Genomic DNA, 7788 nt, shown 5'->3' with positions numbered 1-7788 from the left:
ACCCTAATATATTGGAAAGCAATTTCCGGATATCTTGTTATATCTTTAGAATACAATTCAATATGTAAAGTTAAATGAGTTGCTCTCTAAAATTACTAACCATATAACATTTATATATCCTTAAATACTAGATGTTCATTAACATCAAGGAGTATCTATTCAACCTTGAAATAAATCTGTGTGTTATTTATATTTTATTTTTTGTTTTCCCAGATCAGGATCCTAGTAAATTCCCTTCATTTTGTGTTTGGGTTATATGTCTTTAACGTATTATGTCTTTATAATATTTCAGGTCACTAAATCTGCCTCCACTTTCCACTTGCAGTTTATTTGTGAGGAAAAAAAAATAGCTTATTTGTTTTCTGCAGTTGTCGAATCTTGGAGTGTTTAACCTGCGTAATCATGTCATCTTGTTTCAGGTGGTCTTGTGTCCGTGTATCCTGTGAAGTGACAATTCAAAGTAGAAGCTTAATAAGCGATCACTTTAAACATTACAGATACAAATGTCATAGAATGCCTATTTATATGCAGGATATTCATATTAACACATCTACTTGTTTATTTAAAGTATTTAATAAGTAATACATGGCTGAGGAAAAAATTACATGCTGAAGGCCATTGCCCAGTCCTGTTTAGGAAGACCATGAAGTGTTGGCTACTTCCCTGTGCATCCTTGTAGTGACCTCATTGAATGTTTCTGTGCTTCTCCTGGGGCATGTGTGATGCATATGGCTTCCCAGTGGCTCAGGGGTAAAGAATCTGCTTACAATGCAGGAGCTGCAGGAGACGCTAGTACGAACTCTGGGTCTGGAAGATTCCCTGGAGAAGGGCTTGGCAACCCACTCCAGTATTCTTGCCTGGAGAGCTCCATGGACAGAGGAGCCTGGGGGGCTACAGTCACTGGGGTCGCAAACTGTCGGACACGACTGAAGAGACTTAGCATAGAATGTGTGATGCATGTGAGAATATATTTTGAATATATCCGGACACATATACGTATATATGAAACATATATATATTCTCTTTTGCAATTATGCTTATAGTGTATGTACTTTTTCTCCCATATCTCTGTTTTTTCTCAATTTTCATGTAGCAGTCTCAAGTGCTATTTCCTACGGGTTGTTTTCTTCACCTTAAACCTGTGGTCCATTGTTGTGCATCAGCAAGGTTTTATGTTTTTAGTTTGGCCTTCATTTCTCTTCTGACTTTATCTTTTTTCCTCTGCTGCTTATCTGAGTTCTACCTGCTAATATTTAATCATTTATTTCTCACTCTATTGCCCCTTGGCTTTATTATTTCATCATGGTGTTCATTTTACTGCCTTTTAGGAAATACTTTATTCTGACTTTTTTTCTGTTGAATGCTTTCTAAGTGCCTCTTGCTTTTCCTTTTCCTTGTGTTTTCTGTTTGCTTGTTTATCTGTTTGCTTTAGTGTAAAGTGTCCTTCATGGGACTTGGAATGGTTCCTTCCTAACAAGGGCTCATCTCTGAATGATTTGAGATCCTTTTGGACCTGCCTTTACAGACAGTCTTCTGGGAGGAGAGGCCAGGCCACAACCAGAATAACAGGAATTCTCAGTAGGACACAGGTTGTGTAAATAGTTCTTTTAATTTTAATTCATCCAAGCCAAGGAAGATGTCTGCAGAGTGGCTCACAGTTCAGTCTCGGTTTTCTTTGCTTCTCCAACAACAAGCTGCCAATAGGCATTGCCTCTGATTCCTTACTCAACCCTGCCTTCCCTGTGTCTTGAAACTTCAGGGCAAATAGGCCCTGCCTATAGCCCACACACCCAGTTCTGACTGTTGCAAAGATCGATTCTTTGATTCTTAGATATGCACCTGAGGATGTGTTCTTCACATTCACACAGCAGGAGTTGAACGAGTCAGAGGTGCCTGGCAACAGGAAGACCTCAGGGTTAGCTTTGTGTGCTCTTCTTCTGTGTTTCCCACGTTGTTTAATTTTGATCCGTCTGTTTTTGAGAGTGTTCTTCACTGGGTTTTCTAAGATGTACATTGAGGGCATCTTCTGAGTTTTCCCAACATGTGTGATTTATTTCTCCCTTTTGGTGGGAAGAGTTTTCTGTTCTTTCTTTCTTTTTTTTTTTTTTAATTGAAGGAATTTAAGATGTTTTCCTTGTGGTGGTTGAGGGTGGAGATTACTTTTATGGTTCTTGTTCCCCCTGTTTGGTTTAAGGCAATTTCTAAGAAGGAGATATTCTTGTTTCCTCCATTTGGTTATGTTAAGAAGTCTTTCATTCTTATATTTATATTTAAAACACATAGCATTTAAAACATTAAGAAATAATTGATGCTAGAAATATTGCTTTTCCTTTCTTGCACTACATGGAAACTATTGGGTTCAATGAAGACATCATTGCTCAGGGCCCCCCTCCTGAACCTGATGGGGTCACCTGAAAGTGGTCTACAATACATCAGATTTACCATCATCAGAAATTTCATTCCCAAATATATTAGTGTTCTTCTCAGTGGAACAACCTCCTTTACTACTTAATCAAAGTTTGTATCTTTGGAAGTCCAGTGGATACAATGAGAGAGAATAGTATGTAAACAGCCATGCACCAATCTCCCAGATTAAATACTGATCCATATTTCTCAGTATTGTCTCATCTAATTCCCCTACTTCTATTGAAATCTTCTACTTTTTTGTTGATGTATATTCAAGAAAATTAAGACATTAAGTCACTTCACTTAATATCTGCATACATATCTAAGAAAGGATGACTTTTTAATCTCACTGTATAACTGTTTTATATCAATAGCAACAGTTGCTGCATAATGAAGCTGAATGTCCATTTATGTTCACACTTTTCTGATTGTTTCAAAGATGTCTTTTTATGCTGGTTTACTTGAAGCAACATCCTAACTAGATTCTTGGGTCTCTTAAGATTCTTTCATACTGTAATAGATCCCTTTTGAATGCCATTCATCTGTGGACAAATTGTTTTTCTTCTCTAGTATATCTACACTCTGGATTTGGTTCATTGTTTCCTTTTGGTGTCACATAACTTCTAAGCCCAGTTTTTCCTGTGTACTAGTTCTATGGGCAAATCAGATTTATTCCATTGTTTCAGGAAAAATTATGTCCCAGCTGGTCCTGTGTGCCTTGTATTGCATGAAATTGTGAGGCATATAATACTAGCTGTCCAGTTTAGTGATGTTAAGACTGATCTGTAGTTTAACTGTAGTTCCATCTTGTCCCTCCGTTAAAAAGTGCCGAGTAAATCTGTCGTCTAATATTTTAACATTCATTGGTCAATTCCCACATTGACTATTTCTTTAGACATTGCAAATTCGGAATTTCGAATTTAACATCCCTCCTCTGCATTTATCAACTGGGAGTCATCTATAAAGATGGAATCTTTACTGCTTACTTTTTAGATAACCTAGTATGTATATTATTCATACTGGAGAGGCAGAATAAGTGCTTCTTTCTTGTACTTTTAAAATCTTTATAATACTGATTTGGGACCACAGTAATTTCCAAACGCAATCAAGGAAGTTTTGCTTGTTATTTTGGTTTTATATAATTATAAACTCACAGTTGAAAAAACATATTTGATATGTTTCAGTCCATTGCAGGCATTAATCCTTTTGGTGCATTAACCATCCCATTTTAGGCCACTTGGGTTCCTCAGATTGGCTCCTGTGTCTATTTGACAGGGCCCCATTGGACTCTGGAAGCTTCTTTGTTGACAGGAACAATTGTCTCAAGGTTATCTCACAACAGACATGGAATTAGCCATTTCTGTGAGTAGTTCTGATGTCTTACTAGAAAGTGATATAAGCTAGAATTTTCATGCTATGCATGCTTTTCATTACTGGGTTCTTCTAGATTTGAAGTCTTTTTCAAAAGACAGGTTGAAATATGTAAAAACTTATTAGAAAATACTTAAATCAGAAGTTTGTAGCTATATTTCAAGTTTTAATAGAAGAAAACAGGATGATTTTATAACTGTATTTATTTTACTAGCTTTGAAAAGTTTAGCTCTGAATGACATATTACTTATTTGCTCTATCCTACAATAAACCTATGATAGTAGCAAAATAACAGTACTAATATTAAGACAAAAGAAAGGTCTACTAAATGCAATTTCTAATTTCTTTGTTACACTCTCCATATGCTATGAATAAAATCAGACTAGGCAAGAGGAATGGAGAGACAGAAAATGGGGATGAAGGGAAACTTTCATGAGAATCCAGATAAACTCTAGCCTTGCAGTTGCAAACAGAAGCAGAAAAGAAAGGTCTTCCTTTATTCAATTTGATGGAGAGGAGTTTCTTAAGTGAGAGAGTACAGATACAGATGGCAGTGGGGCTCAAGAAGAGCTCTATAGTTACATGTGGAGTCTGGGGACAGTAAGAGTGTTGGGAAATACATTTGAGTGGACTAGCCTCCAAGACCTAAAGAGGATGATTTCCCTCCCCTACTTACTTTCTAGTGCTAAAGGAATACCCCTGGAGTCCAGTAGGTGACAGCCTTGAAGAGATAGGATGGCCCAGAGAAAGTCATGGTCCAAGGGATCCAGCTCCTGTCAGAGATGGACTCCTTAACCCCTTTTTCCTCTCATCCTGAGGTCTACTATTAGCTTCTCTCAAGGCCAAGTATAATGAAGAGTTAGCTATCATGGGAGTCTGTAGGCACGCCTCCTGGTGCATGCAGCAGGCAGAGCAATCAGTTCTGAACTGTTCAGTTCAGTCGCTCAGTCGTGTCCGACTCTTTGCGACCCCATGAATTGCAGCAGGCCAGGCCTCCCTGTCCATCACCAACTCCCAGAGTTGACTCAAACTCATGTCCATCGAGTCGGTGATGCCATCCAGTCATCTCATCCTCTGTCGGCCCATTCTCCTCCTGCCCCCAATCCCTCCCGGCATCAGGATCTTTTCCAATGAGTCAACTCTTTGCATGAGGTGGCCAAAGTATTGGAGTTTCAGCTTCAGCATCAGTCCTTCCAATGAACACCCAGGACTGATCTCCTTTAGGATGGACTGGTTGGATCTCCTTGCAGTCCAAGGGTTTCTCAAGAGTCTTCTCCAACACCACAGTTCAAAAGCATCAATTTTTCGGTGCTCAGCTTTCTTCACAGTCCAACTCTCAAATCCATACATGACCACTGGAAAAACCATAGCCTTGACCAAACGGACCTTTGTTGGCAAAGCAATGTCTTGTCTCTGCTTTTTATTTTATTTTTTTCTTCATTTATTTTTATTAGTTGGAGGCTAATTACTTTACGAAACCAGATCTGAAAGAGACACGTGCACCCCAATGTTCATCGCAGCACTGTTTATAATAGCCAGGACATGGAAGCAACCTAGATGCTCATCAGCAGACGAATTAATAAGGAAGCTGTGGTACATAAACACCATGGAATATTACTCAGCCATTAAAAAGAATTCATTTGAATCAGTTCTAATGAGATGGATGAAACTGGAGCCCATTATACAGAGTGAAGTAAGCCAGAAAGATAAAGACCAATATAGTATACTAACGCATATATATGGAATTTAGAAAGATGGTAACTATGACCCTATATGCAAGACAGAAAAAGAGACACAGGTGTACAGAACAGAATTTTGTCTCTGTTTTTTAATATGCTATCTAGGTTGGTCATAACTTTCCTTCCAAGGAGTAAGCGTCTTTTAATTTCATGACTGCAGTCACCATCTGCAGTGATTTTGGAGCCCAAAAAAATAAAGTCTGACACTGTTTCCACTGTCTCCCCATCTATTCCCCATGGGGTGATGGGACCAGATGCCATGATCTTAGTTTTCTGAATGTTAAGCTTTAAGCCAACTTTTTCACTCTCCTCTTTCACTTTCATCAAGAGGCTTCTTAATTCCTCTTCACTTTCTGCCATAAGGGTGGTGTCGTCTGCATATCTGAGGTTATTTATATTTCTCCCGGCAATCTTGATTCCAGCTTGTGCTTCCTCCAGCCCAGCGTTTCTCATGATGTACTCTGCATATAAGTTAAATAAGCAGGGTGACAATTTACAGCCTTGACGCACTCCTTTTCCTATTTGGAACCAGTCTGTTGTTCCATGTCCAGTTCTAACTGTTGCTTCCTGACCTGCATACAGGTTTCTCAAGAGGCAGGTCAGGTGGTCTGGTATTCCCATCTCTTTCAGAATTTTCCAGTTTATTGTAATCCACACAGTCAAAGGCTTTGGCATAGTCAATAAAGCAAAAATAGATGTTTTTCTGGAACTCTCTTGCTTTTTCGATGATCCAGCAGATATTGGCAATTTGATCTCTGGTTCCTCTGCCTTTTCTAAAACCAGCTTGAACATCTGGAAGTTCTCGGTTCATGTATTGCTGAAGTCTGGCTTGGAGAATTTTGAGCATTACTTTACTAGTGTGTGAGATGAGTGCAATTGTGTGGTAGTTTGAGCATTCTTTGGGATTGCCTTTCTTAGGGATTGGAATGAAAAATGACCTTTTCCAGTCCTGTGGCCACTGCTGAGTTTTCCAAATTTGCTGGCATATTGAGTGCAGCACTTTCACAGCATCATCTTTCAGGATTTGAAATAGCTCAGCTGGAATTCCATCACATCCACTAGGCAGAGCAATCAGGACCTGTAGAAATGTTCCCTCCTCTTGCTGTGCTGAACCCTCTGCCGCCACCATGAGCTGTGATGTCATTTATTAATCTGTGCTGGGGATTCTAACCAACATAGCTAGAATCTACCTTGTATGGCTTGCAAGTGATCATCCTGGATCACAGAGGATTCAGATAAGGTGAATTTTGGATATGGCTTCTAACTGGAAAAAATTCTTCTATTTCAGCTTATTATTTAAAAGATGTATTTTCTATGTTTTCCAGGTGTACAGACCCGATATTGAAGGAGGCAATTAGCTAGCCTCCTTAGGAGTCAAATCCAGTATCTCACCACCTTTGGTACTACTGATTCTTTCCTTGCTTCAAAAATAAGTCTTTGCTGTTTCAAAAGAAATATGTTTCTTCTTATTTAGTCCTCAGTGGGCAAAGAAATCAGTCTGAAAATTTTAATTTCATGCACCTTAATCAAGAGATTGAATCTTTTCTTCCTTAATACCAGAAAGTGTAACCACATTTAATCTCAGATGTCATAGGATGAGGACATCGTGGGGAATACACTTTCTCTTTTGAAATAACAAGGTTTGACATCAGAAAATTTAGAAAGTACACAACTTTAAAAAATGCAGTAATGGAGTTAAAATCAACACAATATTATCAATATTATTTTTGCATAAGTCATTCAATAATTTCTCTGTATCTTTGTCTCTCCAACTGTCTTTCTGTTTCTTTGTGACTCTTTCTCTACCTTTCTTGCTTTATGACTTTGTGTGAAAATTAGTTTAGTAAAAAATACAGATGATACCTTGAGCCCCATAGCTTAAGTATTTTTCATAATAGCTACTTTTCATTTAGTCGTGTGTCTCCTTAGACCCTCTTTGGGTAACACACTTTGTTAGATTTTTCTTGTCTTCATGACCTAGAAAGCTTTGAGGAACTCTGCCCAGGTGTTTTGTAGATGTTCAAAATTAGGCTTTTTCTGATGTTGTCTCATGAATAGACTGGAGTTATGGTGTTTGGGAGGAAGACCACAGAGATGTCCTGCACTTCTCATCACATCATATCAGGATACATGCTATGAAAAAAACTTACTACTGTTGGTATTAGCCTTGATCACCTGGCCGAGGAAGTGTTTGATTGATTTCTCTGCAGTAAAGTCACTCTTTCCCCCCATTTTTAGACTGTACTCTTTGGAAGGAATTCACCATGCCCAG

Source organism: Cervus elaphus, chromosome 3 (assembly GCF_910594005.1).
Source record: "Cervus elaphus chromosome 3, mCerEla1.1, whole genome shotgun sequence".
Lineage (NCBI taxonomy): Eukaryota > Metazoa > Chordata > Mammalia > Artiodactyla > Cervidae > Cervus > Cervus elaphus.
This window is presented reverse-complemented; position numbering follows the sequence as displayed.